This window comes from Gorilla gorilla, chromosome X (assembly GCF_029281585.2).
Source record: "Gorilla gorilla gorilla isolate KB3781 chromosome X, NHGRI_mGorGor1-v2.1_pri, whole genome shotgun sequence".
Lineage (NCBI taxonomy): Eukaryota > Metazoa > Chordata > Mammalia > Primates > Hominidae > Gorilla > Gorilla gorilla.
In genome coordinates, this window is record NC_073247.2 from 22,193,966 (window position 1) to 22,214,145 (window position 20,180).

The window sequence follows — 20,180 nt, forward strand, 5'->3', positions numbered from 1 at the left end:
GCTAAGTCATGAGTCAGTCCCTTATATGTAGAAAGTTAACTTCTGTCTCCATATCCTAAAATTTAAATTATGTTTTATGGTGATGATGAGGTATGGCTAAAATGTAATATGATAATCAACATATGCAAACTGAGTGGATTCAATTTGTGAAGTTTCCATGTCATCAATACTACTCATTACCCCCTTAATCATTCTGAAGTAAATGGGGAAAAATTGAGTCTTAACAGTGATTGAAAATGGCCCCAAAGTTTGTGCATATGCAAAATGAATTTCTGAACAGACCACTAATATTTGGAGCACCAGTGAGGGACCATCTTTATACTTAAAGCACCACAATTACTCACTTCTATCATATTGAATGAACTACATGAAATATTTGAAAAACAAATGAGCACCTAAATAGATTCTTAGCTGCTCAGTGGATGGTATAAACTTGTGCTAAGCATATATTTCCTTTGAGAACTATTTTTGATATATTAAAGATATTTAAGATGCTCCTGTTTGTGTACAGAGATGCTTTCACTGACCCCTTTCACCAAGGGGTCATAGGAGGATAAGTGGTGGTACTGATTCATCATTGTCTTCTTGCTCCTTCCTCCTTGTGACTAAATATATAATTTTTTCAATGATGAGCTAGGATCCATAGGTAAAGAGTAAAGAGAAGTATACCTGGCCCTGACACGTCAAATATGGACCTTTAAATTCACTAACACCATAACAAACTGTAAAACAAAATATGTACAAGGGAATGAAAACAATGCTCAAATTCAGCTGTTAAGGTTATGTCAGTGTGTATGCATATGTGTATATTTATGTGTACATACACATATCACAAACCAAAGCAAAAAGCAAACTTTTCGTCAAACTAAAAAGCTTCTCTACAACAAAGGAAACAATCAACAGAATGAAAAGACAATCTACAGAATGGGAGAAAATATTTGCAAACTATACATCTGATAAGGGGTTAATATAAAAAAAAGGTAAGGAACTCAATGCAATTCAACAGCAAGAAAACAAATAACCTGATTAAAACATGGACAAAGGACCTGAATAGACATTTCTCAAAAGAAGACATACAAATGACCAACAGGTGTATGAAAAAATGCTTAACATCACTAACCATTGCATAAATTAAAACCACAATGGGATATCACTTCACATGTTAGAATGACTATTAACAAAAAAAAGATATAAAGTTGGAAAGGATATGGAAACTTTAAAGGGAACCCTTGCACACTGTTGATGGTAATGTAATTGGCATAGTTATTACAGAAAATAGTATGAAAGTTCCTTTAAAAATTAAAAATAGAACTACCACATGATCCAACAATCCCACTTTGGGGTATACATCCAAAGGAAACAAAATTACTATATCCAAGAGATATCTGCACTCCCATATTTATTTCAGCATTATTCACAGTAGCTTATATGGAACCAACCTAAGTTTCCATCAGTGGATGAATTGATAAAGAAAATATGGTCCAGGCCAGGCATGGTGGCTCACACGTGTAATCCCAGCACTTTGGGAGGCTGAAGCAGCCTCTGAGGTCACTTGAGGTCAGCCTGGCCAACAAAGCGAAACCCCATTTCTACAAAAATACAAAAATTAGCCGGGCGTGGTGGTGTGCACCTGTAGTCCCAGCTACTTGGGAGGCTGAGGCAGGAGGATTGCTTAAACCCAGGAGGCAGAGGTTGCAGTGAGTCCAGATTGCACTACTGCACTCAAGCCTGGGCAACAGAGTGAGACTCTGTCTCAAAAAACAAAAACAAACAAACAAAAAAACAAAAAAAACGAGAAAGAAAATGTGGTTCAAATGCAGGATGGAACACTATTTAGCCTTAAAAAAGAGGAGAAATCCTGTTATTCAAAACAACATAGATAAATCTGGAGGACATTATGTTAAGTGAAATAAGCCAGGCACAGAAAAACAAATACTGTCTGATCTCATTCGTATGTGGAATCTAAAAAAGTTGAACTCATAAAAGTAGAGAGTAAAATGGTAGTTACCAGGGGCTGGGGAGATGGAGGGTTGGGAAGTTGTTGGTCAAAGGATAAAAAATTTCAGTTAGATAGGAGGAATAAGTTCAAGAGATCTATGGTACAGCATGGTGACTATGGTTAAAAAGAACATACTGTATTTTGAAAATCATTAGAAGAGTAGATTTTCAGTGTTCTCACTGCAACAGGTGATAAGTATGTGAGGCAATACATATGTGAATTAGCCCTATTGAGCCATTTCACGAAGTATACCTACTTCAAAACATGTGGTACACAAAAATATATACAATTTTTGTTAATTTTAAAAATTAAACCTAATTTAAAAAGAAAAAATCAATTAATCCACGGAGTTCTATCAATTAATGATGGTAAAGAATCCAACCAAAAATGATGACAATGGTGTTGAAACTCAAGGCAATAACCATCTGTGTATCTTTGTGGATAAATAGGCTTGATGGTAGAGTTTTATTCACATTGCTTCAGTGGTCCTCAGCTCTGGCTGTTTTGCAGGGTGCTGATGTCCAATCATGTAATCATTTATAATTCAACCTTGTCCTGAGGAACCCTTTCATTTTAGGATACCAGGTTATGTTCCTGGGATGTATGTTACCATCTCCTAAATGGACTCAGCCAAAGGTCAATCAATGCCATTGATAGCCAAGAACATGTCACAGCTGTGTTTTCTTTTCCATTGAATTAAATTAGAGGAAATTTTGAATGATTCAGGGCCCTGCCTTCCTACAAATAGTTTTGACTTTTGAAGAAAATGTAAATTAAGGAAGCGTTTTCAGAGAGATTTCTTTGTTCCCACTTCTGAACCCCCTAGCTGCGTTCTATTCTGGTTCATCGTCCACATGATCTATTTAAAAGAGTTAACTGAATAAGTTACTTGAGGAAACTTGCAGAGAATACTCATACCATAATAGAAGACAAAATTTCTGAAGGTAGTGACTATAACTGTGACATCACAAGAGGTAGAGTTACTAGCAGGGTGTGGGTTCCTCTGCAGGTCCACTGAAACCGTTTCATCCCCTCCATCACGGCTGCATCTTCGCCTAGTAATAGAAAGCGGTTATGGAAATCTGGACTCTTTTGATTTTTAATGTACCAATTAGAGGAATTACCTTCTTCTATAATTTATGAGTCAGAAATCGAAGCAACTTCATACATTTTTTAAAAGTTGTAAAATTCTTTTTTCTAACTACTTTCCATATTCTCTCATTAGACCTGCTTTTTTCTCTAAAACAAAATGATGTCTGGAAGACTAGCTGGCATGAGTAGATTCAAACATCTGTGTGCCATCTGAAGCAAACTCCAGACCAATCATTTGAAGTGAATTGGGCAGAGGACTCACAAAGAAAGTGGGTTGTACAGAGCATGGAAGTCCCGGCAGAGGTTAGATGTTTTTGTTTTCTGTTCTCTCCTGTATCTCTTTTTCTCCACAGATTTCTCTGTTCTCTTCAGCCCCTCCTCCTTGCTCCTGTTTCTAGTTTTAGAACAGCATATTATAGTTTGGTGAAAATGAATACTTTATTCCACAAATGGCAGTTATTTTTAAAATGTTTTTTGTACAAAATTCTTACCTTATGAATTTGCCTCTCCTGTGCACACATTAGGGTACAATAGTTTAAACTAGGGTTTCTTAATCTTGGCACTGGTGACACTTGGGGCTGGATGACTGTCGTGTGTGGAAGATTGTCCTGTGTACTGTAGAATGTTGAGCATTCCCTACTAGATGCCAGGAGCATCCCCAGCTCCACTGTGACAACCAAAAATGTCTCCAGATATTGCCAAATGTCCTGGGGACAGGGGCACAAAACAACCATCATTTGAGAACCACTGATTTAGAAGAATGTGGATCTCTTATTTTCCCAGGGTTACAATGAGTATAATTAATGAAAAATATAAAATTTCTACTAAAAGTGTCATGCTGTAGCTGGATATTTTGATTCTTAAGTGGGACCTGTTTTCACATCATTTCAAGTGTCTTAACAGTCTGTCTAGCCTAATTAATATGTAGCCCTTATAATGTTAAGATATTGTCATATAAAGTGCATGTCACTGTCAAGCTTGATGCTCATGCATGGTTGAGCCACAGCTGTAATCTGTTTCTCTCATTGATCACCCTGTATACCAACCTATGTGACAGTCGCAATTGCAACATCTAGACTTCCTCCCCTGCTCTTTGAAAGTAACCTCATCTTCTATTTTCCATTCTGTTTCAGTCTCAACTTTTTGTTTTGTTCTCTAGCCAATTTCTCCTTTTTCTCAGGGTTCCATCAAGAATCCCTGCTGTCTTGGGTTTAAGCAGCCCATTGTATGGAACAGTATCAAAGGCTTTCTGAAAATTGAGATTATCCATGTTGTATGAATTATCATTTTCCAATGCATCTGTAAGCAGCTCCAAAGTATACAAAGAAGCCAGTGAAGTTAGATAGAGAGCATCTTTCTACATAAAGCCCCTCACTCTTTGTCTTCTTGGGGCCAAAACACCCATCGGAAAGGGAGAAAGGTGCTTGTTGAATATGTTTTGCATGCATTCCAAATATTTGTATGTTTGGCTTCATGTTGACAGCCACCTGGAAGGCCGACAAAATTTTTCTTCTGGATTATTTGGGAGTGTGTAGCCAGAGCTTCTGTGTCTTCACTGACTGTGGCTTACTCAGAGTTAATTAATATTTATTGAGTCCTTTAAAATATCTATTTGATCTTCATCAGCATCACATAAGGTATATGTTTTTGTTCCCATTTTACAGATAAAAGAAATGGGTCTTGAAGACTGTGGTCACAAGATAAGTGGCAGACTCCAATTTGAACTTGGGAGTTCTGACTTCTACTCCAGTTTCCCTCCTCTACAGCATAGGGAAAGAACCCAGGGTCCTGTGCCCAAGACATGAGTTTTAATCCACATTAAGCAACTCCATCCTCACTACTCGAGATGTAATTTTTGGACCAGCAACTTGAACAACATCTATGTGCTTGTTAGAATTGCAGAGTCCTGATCCCCACCTAAGATCTACTAAATCAGAATCGGCACTTCAACAAGAACCCCAGATGATTCCTATGTGCACTAAATTTTGAGAAGTACTGCTGTTCAACTCCGTGAATATGGAAAGATAATGACCCAGTTGTGTCACTATACTGTGTCCCTTTGTAACACCGCGTTCCCCAGCAGCTTAGCCTCTTCCTGATGCCCCTGCCTGCCTTCCTCTACTATGGTACTCTTATATCCTCCTATGGTACTCTTCTAACATTCTACCTTATATTTTAGGCCAGAAAAGACCAAAAGTTTTTACCTCCCTTGCCAACACAAAGTTCAATTCACAGTGGTTTTCTAGAGCATTGTGTTGAACAGGATTCTGAGGCTCTGTCTGGCAGAGGCTGGTAAAAGTCTGATGTTTGCCATGGGTGTAGGAAGTGAACGAGAAAAGCATGTATGCCATGGATGTGCCATTCTTGTTCTGGACACTCCTTTTCTACTTCTCACTATCAATGCTTATGTATTTATTACCTCACTGTCTCAATGCCATGCTAAGTAACTGCACAGAAAATGTGATGAGCCAATTCCAGCTAATGGTTGATCAGTGATTATGATTTATTTATAATTCTCAAGTAACTATGTGCATTTTGATAGGGCACTTTAATTCTTCGCAAAAAATAAAATTAATAGTAGAATTTTTACTCATTGGGCATTTTGTCATTTTTCAATTCCATCCATTTAAATAAACTTAGGATCACAATATGCTGTTTGGGACCTCAGTTCCCCTACCTTCTTGTATATTGGCAACATTGGTGAGGAAAGGCATCCTGTAAAAAGGATAATGGACCAGTTTGTGTCCATCGACACCACCAAAGAGAAAGGAGCAAGACCTGCTTAAGGACACCAGAAATGGAGGACTGTGGGGAACAATTGAGCCAGTTACAGAGACTGGCCCTACCAGGAGCAGTTCAGCAACTCAGACCCAGCCGCAAAGGGCACTGACAAACCACAGGAGACTGAACGATTGTAATTACTGATCACATTTGCTTAGAGTGTTACCATGTACAAAATGCTTTCTCATTTTTCTGTATTGATTGATCCTCTGAGTTATTTGGCTAAGCCTTACTTGTAATCATTGTTTTTTAGATTCCCCATATGCTTTCACTGGGGTTGGGGGCAGGATCACTGAATGTGATTCTTGGAAGGTGGGTTTTTATGAAAGAAACAAGAAGATTTATTGAGAATCCTGAGTCTGGTCTAGGAAGTGAATGGGTAAACTATGTCCAAATAGTAGTAGGCATACAGGGTTCATGACGACTATAAAAGGCCAAGTAGTGTTTACACAGCCCTTTCCATCAGGAGTGTGTGAGAATGTAGCTAAATGTGGATTGGATTGTGCCATCTGCCCCTTTAGTCAGGCAGTCAACAGACACCTGGGGACATGTACAGCTACAAGGAACCAGCACTGCACTAGACCAGAGGAACATAGATGACTAACACAATTTCTTCCCCTAGAAATTCACCATATGCCTTTATTCAGCTCCAGATTCTCTTCTTTCATTATCTGGATGTCATATGGTTCTCTTTTCCTTGCTAATCCACATTCAGGCTGATTATGAAAGTCCATGTAAAGACATTTGCTTTCTTTTGTTTGATTCATGAATGCTAGAGTTCTGTTTCTTGGCCTTTAGCTCATTAACATTCAGTTTCTAAAGTACAAGTGCTTTCTTTGCAAATTTATTTTTAAGTACATGATGACTACATGAATGCATTCTCATTTGTAAGATAGTCACTCATACAGCTTCATTAATTCATCTTTGATATTCTTGCCTCCTGTACCCACTCTGAGGCTTCTCCACAGAGGTAATGACTGTTCTCAGTTATTCTGAACTGTTCAGCATCCCTCTAACAATGTCTGTTCGTATTTGCAACTCACCAAACACTTGGCTTGCCTCATTTTATCTATCCATCAATACCTTCTACAAAACGCTTTCCCTGACTGTGGTTAGAGAATGATAGCGCTCTCTGGCATGAAAGAGCAGAGGACTGGGGGCAAGGGGCACTATTTCCAGTACCAACTGTTCCCTCAAAGATTCTCCTTTCCTATAGCCTTTAGTGAGCCTGTCATTTTCACCTCTGCAGATTCCCCTGAGCAGCTACAGGCCGGAGTTACAAGCTTACCCTGGTTGCAGAGTTCTGCCTTGCTGCAGTTAGGTTGTTTGACCATATTGTCACAGCTACACTATTTTAGGGTAGGCTTTAGAAGGATGATAGTCAGATGACATGGAGCTAAGCTATACTAGGTGCCCAGTTTCAGGAGATGGTTGACTAAATTCAAACCTGCTTTGACTAGTGTTTCTCTCCCTTCTTAATCTCCCCACCCCCTGCCCAAGTGAAACTCGGTTATGGTTCTCTAATGCCTTATGTTTCCTTACCCTTGGGCATGCCTAGCTGCCCCTTTTCCCTTTTGTCTTAGAATATTTCCTTTCATTTTTTCCTTATTTGAGAAATAACACACTGCTAGAACTTTTTCAGTGTTTGCAGAAAGGTGGTGTATGTCAAAAGATGCTGATGTCTAAAAGATGAAGATGGTAAAATTGCTAGATGGGACCCAAGGGCCAATATGGCAGGCTGGTTCCTTCCACCAGTTTCAATGATGCTCTGGTCACTTGCAATGAGATGCAGTTGTAAGGTAATAGATGTGGGCTTGTCTGTAAGTAGATTGTGTCTATTTGTTTACTTTATAAAACTTTATAGAAATATATCCCATTGAGATGGGCTTGGATATTGTATTGGGCTGACTCATGATGCCAGCAGTTATAATGAGACCAGTAAATTTATTAAATTCCTGAGGCTAGACTGTTGCTGCCTTCTCTATGTTATACCATGTATTAGTTTCTTATTTGCTATAACAAACTACCAAAAGTTTAGTGGCTTAAAATAATACATGTTTATTCTCTTGCAGTTCTGGAGTTCAAAAGTCTAAAATGAGTTTTAATGGGCTAAAATCAAGGCAGTTTTTTGCTCTGGTTCCTTCTTCCATCTTCAAAGTGCATCACTCCAATTTCTGCTGCTGTCATTCCATCTCCTTTGTTTATTGACTTTCTTGCCTCACTCTTATAAGGGCCCTTGTGATTACATTGGACTCATCCACTTTGGTATGCCCAAGTAGGGAGGTCAAGAGAAGGCTCTGACTGGACACTTGGGAGTAATAAAGATACGGAAAACAACTGAAGCCATATTGGATGATGGGACACTACATAGAGCAATGGTTCTTAATCTTTGAGGAAAACTGAATGAACCCTAATGATCTTTGCTTCAGAAAGATGCAAATTCAGACACAATTTCACATGCAATTTTAGGGGCTTAAGCACTCTCTAGGCATTCATGAATGCGAGGTTAAGAACTCTTGATGTATAGTTATCTAGGATAACTATTCAGTTGGATCCTTACCTCATAGCTCTCACCAAAATACATTCCAATGGCTCAAGGATTGGATCATTATCAAAGAAAACATGGAAGAGTTTTAAAAATCTTGTGTGTGATAGAGGCATTTCTAAGCATAAGACAAAAATCTCTAACACATGAAAGGAAAGATTAAAAAATTCAACCACACAGGAATGTGTGTGTGTATGTGTGTGTGTGTGTGTGTGTGTCTGTGTGTTTTTGTATTCTGCATGGAAATAAAATCATAAACAAAATTAGAAGGGAAATAACAAAATGAGAAACACTTTGCAACTCATACCAAAGCCGAACGGCTAACTTTCTTAACAGTAAAACATTCTTAAATTGATAAGAAAAAGACCAACAGACTAACTGAATAAATGCGAAAAGCAAGTTCACAGAAATTGATACAAAAACTTTTTTGAATCTTGAAAAGATGCTCAATTTCATAAAATGCCAGTTTCTTTTTTTTTTCTTTTCTTTTTTTCCTTTTTGAGACAGGGTCTTGCTGTGTCACCCAGGCTGAAGTGCAGTGGCACCATTATGACTCACTGCAACCTCTGCCTCCAGGATTCAAGATTCTCATGCCTCGGCCACCCCAGTAGCCGGGGTTACAGGTGCACGCCACCATGCGAAGCTTTTTTGTTGTTGTTGTTGTTGTATTTTTAGTAGAGACAGGATTTTGCCATGTTGGCCAGACTGGTATTGAACTCCTTGCCTCATGTGGTCCATCCATCTCTGCCTCCCAAAATGCTGGGATTACAGGTGTGAGCCACCATGCCTGGCCAAGAGAAATGCCATTTTCAAATATTAATTTGAAAAATATGAAGACAACTGAGCACAGTCTTAGTGATAGTAGAGGAAAAATTCCATACATATGCTGCTACTGGGAATGCAGTATGTACCACCTCTAGCCCAGTGTTCATCAAACTGAAATGTGCACACAGATTACCTGGGAATCTTGTTAAAACGCAAATTCTGGTTCAGCTGGTCGGGGGAGGGGCCTGAGATTTTGCATTTGTTTTTGAGATAGAGTCTCACTGTGTTGTCCAGTTTGGAATGCAGTAGCATGATCACAGTTCACTGCAGCCTTGACCTCCTGAGCTCAAGTGATCCTCCCACCTCATCCTCCCTCGTAGCTGGAACCACAGATGCATGCCACCACACCTGGTTTATATTTCTTGTAGAGATGGGTTTTTGCCATGTTGCCCAAGGTGTTCTCGAACTCCTGGGCTCAAACGATCTGCCCACCTCCCCTTCCCAAAGTGCTGGGATTACAAGCATAAGTCACCACACCTGGCATGAGATTTTGCATTTCTAACAAATTCCCAGGTGAGGCCAGTACTGCTGGTCCACAGAACAGACCACACTCTGTGTTATAAGCTCTAGTAATTTGTAAATATTTAATAAAATTTTAAATAAAAGTCTCTCTTAAACCATCAATACCATTTCTATGAATTTTTCCTACTTTTATTCTCACATATGTGGGAAATGGTGTGTGTTCTAAGATATTCCTCATGAAATTGGGTGTAAACAGGAAGGGGAATATCACACTCTGGGGACTGTGGTGGGGTGGGGGGAGGGGGAGGGATAGCATCGGGAGATATACCTAATGCTAGATGACGAGTTAGTGGGTGCAGCGCACCAGCATGGCACATGTATACATATGTAACTAACCTGCACAATGTGCACATGTACCCTAAAACTTAAAGTATAATAAAAAAACCCTAAAAAAAAAAGAAATTGGGTGTAAAAACAAAAGATAGCAAGCTACGTCAATATCTGTCATCATAAGTGTGCTAGCACTTTCTTCTCTCTTCTTTGTTCCTACTCTATATCTACAATGGTTTCAATATTTTAGAAGACTAAAAACTACATTTATCAGACTGATGCAGCTAGGATTTGTGACATGATTTAGATTTCATCGATGAGCTGCATTTTCATGAAATGTAATGTAGTGATGAGACATTTTCCTGATGCTTTGGAGTCTGAAAAGGAAAATGAGGCAGAGATGAGCATTTGCAGCAGCTGGACTCCACATTCCAGCATGTACTCACTAGCTTCATGAGCATGAGATTCAGCTGTGGGAGTGTCGTGACAGCATCAGTCACAGTTCTCTGACTTTGTAATCACAGCAATTATTGTATGACTTTTGTCTTTTAAAAATATACCAGAAAGCATGAGAATGATGTGACTTTTAAATCATTAGCCCATGGGCAATCCCCTAAATTGCTCCCAATGAGTTTCCAAGCACCTAATTTTCTGTGTTAAAACTCTTTCTACTTAAAATGCCTAGAGGGTTTACTGCACATAATCCTAAATAAAACAGTATTTGGCACCAAGATGGAAAACTAAAATTAGTTATCTAACCTGTTTGTGTTTGATGACAGTGATAACAACACCATACTAGTTTGTATTGTCCTACCATATAAATAACCCTATCCAGCTGAAATACTATTCAAGGGCAAAGGAAAAACAGAATGCTAAATGAAGAAAGAAATTTCACCAGGAAAAACCTCATGAGTAGTTGTGAAATCATGGAATATAGTAGCTACATACATTGTTTCCTTGCCATTTTGTGTATATACCCTTATATAGTAACCAAATTTCATTTCTCCATTTTCTCCTTCACCTTTATTTTACATAAAGGTGTTAAAAGTATAATTTAGTTTATACTAAATTAGTATAGTGTTTAGTTATAGTTTAGTCACTGTGTTACAAGACATAAAATTTCAATTGTGACTAATTTAAAAAAGTAATTAAAATCACTCAGAGTTTGATTCTGCAACTAAAAGAATAGGTTCCCCTTTATGGAGAGAGGGTGAATATATTTTCACTGTAGAAGGTAATATATAATATAAGGTGTGACCATATTGTTGCAATTTAAAGATAGGTGGAAGGATAGATATTTATGGTGAATAATCCAAATGGCTAGACAGTGTTGTTCAATCAGGCTTTGATATCCTTTTCCACTCTTCTTTCTGTTTTATTTAGGTTCGGCCATGAGTTTCTCTTATACAACAAGAAAGTGACTCCAAGTTGAAAAGCATCCAGACTAAAAGTAAGACAAAGGCCATCTCTGTGATATTATGCAGGCTGCATACAAAGTCAGACAGGTATGAATGTATGTGGCTGTTGGTTTCCATCTTCCAGGGTCTACTCACCAGCCATTTGGTGGTGAGACAACGCCATTTGTGGCCATGGTGATAGCAACTTCTGAATCTCTGGATGACAGCTATGGTTGTATAACTTTGAAACCAGTAATTCGGGGGCAACCCCATTATTTCCACTTTTTCTTCCCTTTCGATTACTTCATCTCACCTAATTCCTTTTATTTACATACCAGAAAGCAAGTGAATTTCTACTTCCTGCATTAAACTCTAAGAGGGCTGGTTAAATAAATTATAATACATCCATATGTAGACACACTCTACATCTACATGCACACAAAAGATGTAGCTCTATATATACATATATGCAACAATCTACTTGATACCTTATTAAACAGTAAAAGCAAGACTCAATATGTATGTAGTATTATACAGTATCTTGTGTGTGTCTATGTCTGTGTATACATAAAATATCTCTGCAAGGATACACAAGAAATCCATAACAGAGATTCCCCTAAAAAGAGAAATGGGGTGTCTGAGTGTCAACAGAATACAAAGGAGACTCTTCACTTGACACCCTTTGTATCTTTGGAAGTTTTATCAACTGAGCATATTATACCAACAAAAAATGTTTATGAAACAAATTAAAAAGAACTTCTGATCTAGGGTGAGAGAAAAGAAGGCCTAGAAGAAAGCCCTAACTATTATCAGCATATAAAGGAAGAGCATGTACAAAGGAAACAGAGAGTGGCTCAAGAACTTGTAGTAACAATGGGAAAGATAGGGAAACAGAGACAAAGGTAGTGGAGTGTTTCCAGAAGGGCGAGAGTTAGCGCCTGAGTAAATGCTGCCAGAGGGCCAAGAAAAGCAAGATAGAAAACCCAATTGTTACTTGGGTTAGCACCAAGGTCTTGGTGAAAGGAGTTTTAATGGAATGCATGCTTCACTCCTCTGAAGAATATGAGGAGGTTATTGGGTTGAAAGAGGAGAGACAGCATCCCTTTTTTAAAAAAGGTTATATTGCTTGCTCAAAGGTGCAGTTAGTTCAGATGGCCTTAAAGATTCAAATCAGTTTGGAGACCCCTATATTCTAGTGGGTTATCCTAATAAGCTGTTGTGATTTTTTTAAAGCCCCTCTATTGCTTACTGAGTGAAATAAAGTCACTAGGTGAAATTTAGAACACATCTACTAACATAACTTTCTGGGAAATAGTTTCATTATCCAGCAGGATCTGGGCTTTTGTCTCCAAATTATAAAAATAGTATGAAAGGAATAGGATGTAAAGTCCTTAAAAGACTGGTGAGTACTAGTAGTTTGGAGGGTGACATGCACGGCTGTCTTTAGTTTTCATATGGAAAATGAGAGTCAAAGCAGTGACGTGCTCTCAAGGCTGGAGGAAGGGTCATTAGGAGGACAAAGCCATGCCATGGGTTTTAGTTTTATTTTATTTTAATTCTTATCCCTAAATCCATGAGAAATCCCACTATATTCATGTATCTTCTAGAATAATTTATTAAATAATTCAGTAACTTATTAGCCACATTTTTTGCCCCCTAGAACTTAAAATCTAGTATAAACAACATTGATATGATATAAACTGAATGTAAACAGCATATAATTTAAATTAGTATACAAGTTGAAGATACATGTATTTTATTCTAAAAGCTTTATCATCCTCACTTATGAAAGAACATGAAAAACAGAATATACAATTTTGCTGCTTTCATGCTCTTTTGGGGATGTCTTTTGGTCTCAAGTCTGTAAGAGACCTATTTGCAAAATAACCAGTACTCATTTAAAAATTTCCTGGAAAATGTTATTAAGCTAATAAAAGTGAATTAATATTTAGGTCTAGTTGAAATGATACAGTTTAAACAGTGAGAAAAGAATGCCTGGCTTGTCCCAACACTATTTTACCACATCAGTTTATTACAATCCTTTAAAATCTTTTGTTGTTGTTGTTGTTTTGGTTTTGTTTTGTTTTGTTTTTTGTTTTTGTTTTTGAGACAGAGTCTCGCTCTGTCGCCCAGGCTGGAGTGCAGTGGCGCGATCTTGGGTCACTGCAAGCTCCGCCTCCTGGGTTCATGCCATTCTCCTGCCTCAGCCTCCGGAGTAGCTGGGACTACAGGCGCCCACCACCACGCCTGGCTAATTTTTTGTATTTTTAGTAGAGACGGGGTTTCACCATGTTAGCCAGGATCGTCTTGATCTCCTGACCTCGTGATCCGCCCGCCTCGGCCTCCCAAAGTGCTAGGATTACAGGCACGAGCCACTGCGCCTCGCCTAAAATTGTTTTTTAAACAATATTGGATGAAAATTTCAAAAGTTTTCCAAAAAATAAGTTTGATAGCACAAATCCATCTGGTCAGAGACATTGTCTTTATAAGGAATCTAGTAGCTTTCTGTTTATAAAATTAATCCAGTATTATTTGTATTTTTTCCTTTGGGATATAAACAAGGAAAAAAAGGGCACATGAGATTAAATACAGAGAACTACATAGTTATCATATCTAATCTATCAATCTCAATGAGCAGGTCCAAAGGATGTTAGGTATGTTTATAAGACAAGAGACTTAGGTTAGCCACAATCCAAGGATTTAGCAAACACAGTGAACTGATGTGACATGTTTGACCATATTTTCTCATTGTTAGCTGTGGTCAAAAATGTCATGCCGGGCATTAAGCAACTTTTGAACCTCCCTTCGATGTCTAGACTTTAGCCAAAGTGGACTTTGTTTTCATCTTCTAAACCTTTGCACATGCTTTTTCCATTTGCTCCACGATCAACTTTTCCTCTCTGATCTCTTCTTATCTTTCAGCACAATTTCTCTGGAGGAGGAATATCTGTGCTCCAGATATTCTCTGACCTTCAGCCATGAAGTTGCTCACCCCTGCTATGTCCTCCTATAGCATTCTGTACTTCCTTTTTCATTACATTTTTTTCTTCATTAAGTTTGTAAATTCATCTGTCAATTCAACTAGTCTTGGCTTCACAGGGCTAGGGACTGTACTAATGTGCTGCCATCTCATATCTCCTCCAGTGTCTAGTGTCTAATAAATACTTTCTGGATAAATGAATACTCTAAATGACCATACTGCATAATTCTCATTCCTATTCTTGGTGTTTCTCAGTCACTGTGTTTCTCCTCCTGGTGCACACACATCTTTGAAAATGCAGAATTTACATTACAGATTAACTGCAACTTATATAAGTTTTATATAAACTTGTAACATTTTATATAAACTTTTGTAAACTTATCTCCTTGGTGTAAAAGTACTGCTGGATAGAAAAGGTGCAGGTCTCTTTAGGATTCTCAAGTTCTGAACTGCACCCACTGTTACTGAAGCACCAGGGTTTGGACCAGGTGCTGCTGCTCGTCACACAGAAAGCCACAATGAGTACTGTCAAGGAAGAAGGCTTTAATTGGGTGCTGCAGCCAAGGAGATGAAAACTCAGTCTCACATCCGTCTCCCTGAGTCTCAAATCCATCTCCCTGACCAGCTAAAACTAGGGGTTTATAATAGTAGTGAAGAAATGTAACAATGTGTGAAAAAACAGGAGCTGGGAGGGGCAAGAAAGCAACCATCATGAATGAGGGGTCCAGCCTCTTATTGTCTGGATGTGCTGATCTTGTGAGTTTTAGTTCTTTGACACTTTTATTTATTTATTTATTTTGAGAGGCCTGAAGGTCTTTGCTTCCTGAGGAAGGAGCTCCCATAACACAAATGTAAGTTTCAAGTTTTAAGACCAGAAGGGTCAAATTTTTTTTTTCTTGAGAGAATGAGTCTCATTCTGTCACCCAGGCTGGAGTGCAGTGGTGTGATCTCAGCTCACTGCAGCCTCTGCCTTCCGAGTTCAAGCGATTCTCCTGCCTCAGCCACCCGAGTAGCTGGAATTATAGGCATGCCACCACACCCAGGTAGATTTTGTATTTTTGGTACAGACAGGGTTTCACCATGTTGGCCAGGCTGGTCTTGAACTCCTGGCCTCAAGTGATCCACCTGCCTCAGCCTCCCAAAGTGCTGGGATTACAGGCGTAAGCCACCGCACCTGGCCCCCAGAAGGGTCAATTTCTCTTTATCCAAAAAATTATCTATGGGACTATTGGATCGGTTTTACTGCCATAAACTTTTATGTGTTCATTTTTGTAATATACTACAAAAGTTTACCTGTATCTTACTTTATACATTTTCATTAGTCTGCCTGCCCAGACACTGCTGCAGAAAAGGAAAGTTCTGAAAGGAGTGTTCATTCCTACTTTTGGGGTTTACATTTGACCAAGTTCAGAAGGACCTGAGGAGCAGAATAAAGTGGTGGTGGATGATGACAACAATGATGATGATAGGAAACAATTATACATACTGAGCACTGTGCTAAGTACCTTATAGTATATTATCCTTTAATCTTTCCAACAATCCTGAGTTAGATATGGATACATTAATCAATTGACAGAAAAAAAATCGAGACGTGCATTTTCACATGTATGAGCATGCACGCACGCACACACACACACACACACACACACGCACACACACATTACGTGGAGCAAGGAACCAAATGACCTGGCTTGGAATACAGGTTCCACCATGAGCTATTTCTGTGTGCCTCTTAGAACTGAACCTGCCATACAAGGGAGGCTTTCCAGGTACTGACCATGCTGTTTCTTGACCTCAGTTGTGGTTACAAAAGTATTCATTTTACAATAATTTGTTAAGTCATGGGTTTAAGTTTTATACAATTTTTATATGAGTGTAATATTTTATAATAAAAAATGGTTGGGGCTGTGCATGGTGGCGCATGCCCATAATCCCAGCACTTTGGGAGGCCAAGGCAGGAGGATCACTTGAGCCCAGGAGTTTGAGACCAGCCTGGACAACATGGTGAAACCTTGTCTCTACGAAAAATACAAGTTAGACAGAGGTAGTGGCATGTGCCTGCAGTCCCAGCTACTGGGGAGGCTGAGGTGGCAGGATTCGCTTGAGCCCCCTAAAGGTGGAGGTTGCAGTGAGCTGAGATTGTACCACTGCACTCCAGCTCGGGTGACAGAGCGAGACACTGTCTCAACAAGAACAAGAACAACAACAACAACAAAAATGTTGGAAGAGAAAAAAAAGAAGGAAAGGAGGGGAGGAGGAAGAGAAGAAGGGTGGAGGGAAGGGTGGGAGGGGAGAAAGGAAGGTGAGAAGAGAGGGAGAAGGAGGAGAGGGGCAAGGCGGGAACAGGAAAGAAGCAGTGTAGCATAAATTTAGCATTTTATAACCATTAGCTATTATTAGCTAAAAACAGTTTTCTAGGCTTTTAGATACATTTTTGAATATAGAAACAAGGTATTGATCAGTAAGATATATCCCATGAAGTGTCTTCTGCACATACATACACACAACTAGCTCTTTTACTGAGGGGATTACTTTTGTGGAAAACAGCCCAATGTTTGACCATTTATTCCTGTTAAAATTTTTTATTATGAAATATTACAAACACAGAAAATTAGAATAATATAACAGATACCTGTGTATTCACTATACAGCCTTGTCAAATCTTTATATTTTGTCCTATTTGTTTCAGTTAAGTAAAAAATAATTATACAATTGGAACACTCCCTCCTCAATATGTACTCCTTCCCTCATCCTATTTCTCTCCTATCTTGGAGGCAACCACCATTCTGGATTTATTGTTTATTTTTTGTGCATTTTTATGCACACATCATATACACTATTGTATGTTTTTAAGATTTTTTTTACTGACTGCTACAGTTTTGATACAATGGCTCTGTTATTTCTTTTATGTGCTGCTGTATTATATTGTATGAATATTACACTTACCTATTACTACTTAGATCATTTTCATAATCTTTGTAATAATAAGCAATACTAGAAAGAAAATTATGATACTCATCTTCTGTTACAAAGTATTTTTCCAGATACATATCTAAAAATTGAACTGGAGAATCAAAAGACAGGTGTGTCTCCAAATTTTTTATATGTGGCCAAATTGTTCTCCAAAGCAGTTGTCCCCATTCACACTCCCGCTAGCAGCAGATGAGAATTCCCACCTCTTGGCATCTTTATATAGCCTTCACATTTTTGCCAATTTGAAAATGTGAAACTTACATTGTTTTTAGAAGAAACATTTCCCTAAACACTAACAGGTCATACCTATTTTGAAATGCTTCTGCCACTATAATTTTCTCCCTTGTTACTTGCCTATATTTTTGCTTTGCCTATTTTTCTTTTAGGTCATTAATCTTTTCCTTATTGATTTCTAAGCATTCTCTAAAACCTTTTCTCTGACATCATCTTCCTCCACATTGCAAGCAAATTCTTTAAGTAAATTTTTAATTAACATATAACATACAGACAGAAAAGTACACAGATTATAAGTGTATAGTTCAGCAAGTTTTCACAAAGGTTACCAGTGGCCACATCACCAAATAGAACACTACTAGCACCCAGAATATCCCCTTTTGTCCCTCCTCCAAAGGGTAACACAATCCCAACTCCTAACACTATGCATCATTTTTGCCTGTTTTTGAACTTTATATGAATAGAATTATGCACTATGTACTGTTTAGCGTATGGCCTCTTTCATTCAATAGTATTTCTGAAAAAATTCATCTATGTTGTTTGTTCTTTCTGATATATTGTATTTCATTGTATAAATGTATTACAATTTATTTACCGAAGCTACAGTCAGCAGATATTGATGACAGCTTCAGGGCTCTTCCAAAGAGTGTTACTATGAACATTCCTTTGTACATGTCTTTTGGAAATTCATGTCTGCATTTCTGCAGGGCATGTACCTAGGAATACGATAGTTGGGTGATAGAGTATTATATGTTCAGCTTTCATAAATACTTCCAAACAAGTTTCAAAAGTAGTTTTTTCAACTTATACTCCCATCTACAGTGTTTGGGGGTTGCAGTTGCTCACAGCCTCATCAAGACTTAGTATTATTGGTCTTGCCCATTTAAGACATTCTGGAGAAAACACAGTGAAATCTTGGTAATTTGCATTTCCCTACCGAAGTTCATCACCTTTTCAAATATCCTCTCCCACACTGTGACTTGCTTCATTATTAATTTTATGGTGCTCTTTGATGAACACAAGTTATTAGTTTTCATGCAGTCCACTTTTTCTTTTTAATGAGTGCTTTTTGTGTTTAAAAATTTGCTATCTTGAAAGTCATGAAGACATTCTTTCATGCTTTCGTTTAGATGTTTTATTGTTTTAACCTTGCACACATAGATCTACAATCCATCTGAAATTGATTTTTACATATGGTTGAAGTAGGAGATCAAGATTCCTTTTTTATATGGACATGCAATTGATCCAGCACCATTTACTAAAGAGATCATCTTTGCCTCACTGCACTGAAGCAACTCCCTTCTCACAATTCAAGTGGCATGTGTGGGTCTGTTACTGGACTCTATTCCAGCGGTCCCCAATCTTTTTGGTACCAGGGACTGGTTTTGTGGAAGTCAAGGGGGGCATGGTTTTCGAATGAAACAGTTCCACCTCAGATCATCAGGCATTAGTTAGAGTCTCATAGGGGGTGCACAGCCTAGATTCCTTGCATGTGCAGTTCACAATAGGGTTTGTGCTCCTATGAGAATCTAATGCCAATGCTGGTCTGACAGGAGGAGGAACTCAGATGGTAATGCTGGCTCGCATGCAGCTCACCTCCTGCTGTGCAGACTGGCTTCTGACAGGCCACAAACTGGTACCAGTCTGCAGCCCAGGGCTTGGGGACCTCTGCTCTGTTCTGTTCAGTTCGTCTATTTGTCTTTTCTTACATCCGTACCACAGCATCTTAAATACTGCAGTTTTATAAGAAGCCACAATATCTGATGATAAAAGTCCTCTAGGTTTGTTCTGCTTTTTCAAAATTTTGGTGGCTGTTTCTGGCCCTTTTCATTTCCATACAAATTTTAGAATCTGCTTTTCAATTTTCAAAAAACTTCTAGGATTGCATTGTATTTATGAATCTATAGATCAATTTAGGGAGAGCTAGCATCTTTATAATATTAAGCTTCTTGATCTATAAACATGATGTATTCCTCCATTTACTTAGGTCTTTTTTAATTTCTCTTAATAATTATGTGTTTTTCACATCTTCTATTAGATTCATTCTAGGTATTTGACCTTTTTGATACTGTTGTAAATGCTGTTCCAAATTTCATTTTCTACTTGCTTATTGCTAGCATACAGAAACACAATTGACTTTGTATACAGCAACCTTACAAAGTATCTTTATAGCTTATCTACAGATAGAGTTTTGGGACTTTTTTGTGACATAGACAATTGTGTCATCTGAGAATAATGATAGCTTTATTTCTTCATTTTCAATCTCTATGCCTTTAATTCCTTTTATCTGCCTTATTGTTTTGACTAAGATCTCAATATTGTATAGAATTGAGGTAAAATGAGCATCCTGTCTTAGTCCCCATCTCAGGGGAAAAGCTTGCCATAATTCATGCTAAGTGCAATGTTCTGTAATGATTTTTTTATCCCTAGATTTAAAATATTCATTACATGAGTAGTTTGCTTCATTTGAGAATCCATCTCTTTCTTATCAAAAAGGTAACCTTGAGTTCCTTTAAATTATTTAATTTAACAACATTCAGTAGTACTTGATAAATTTCTGGC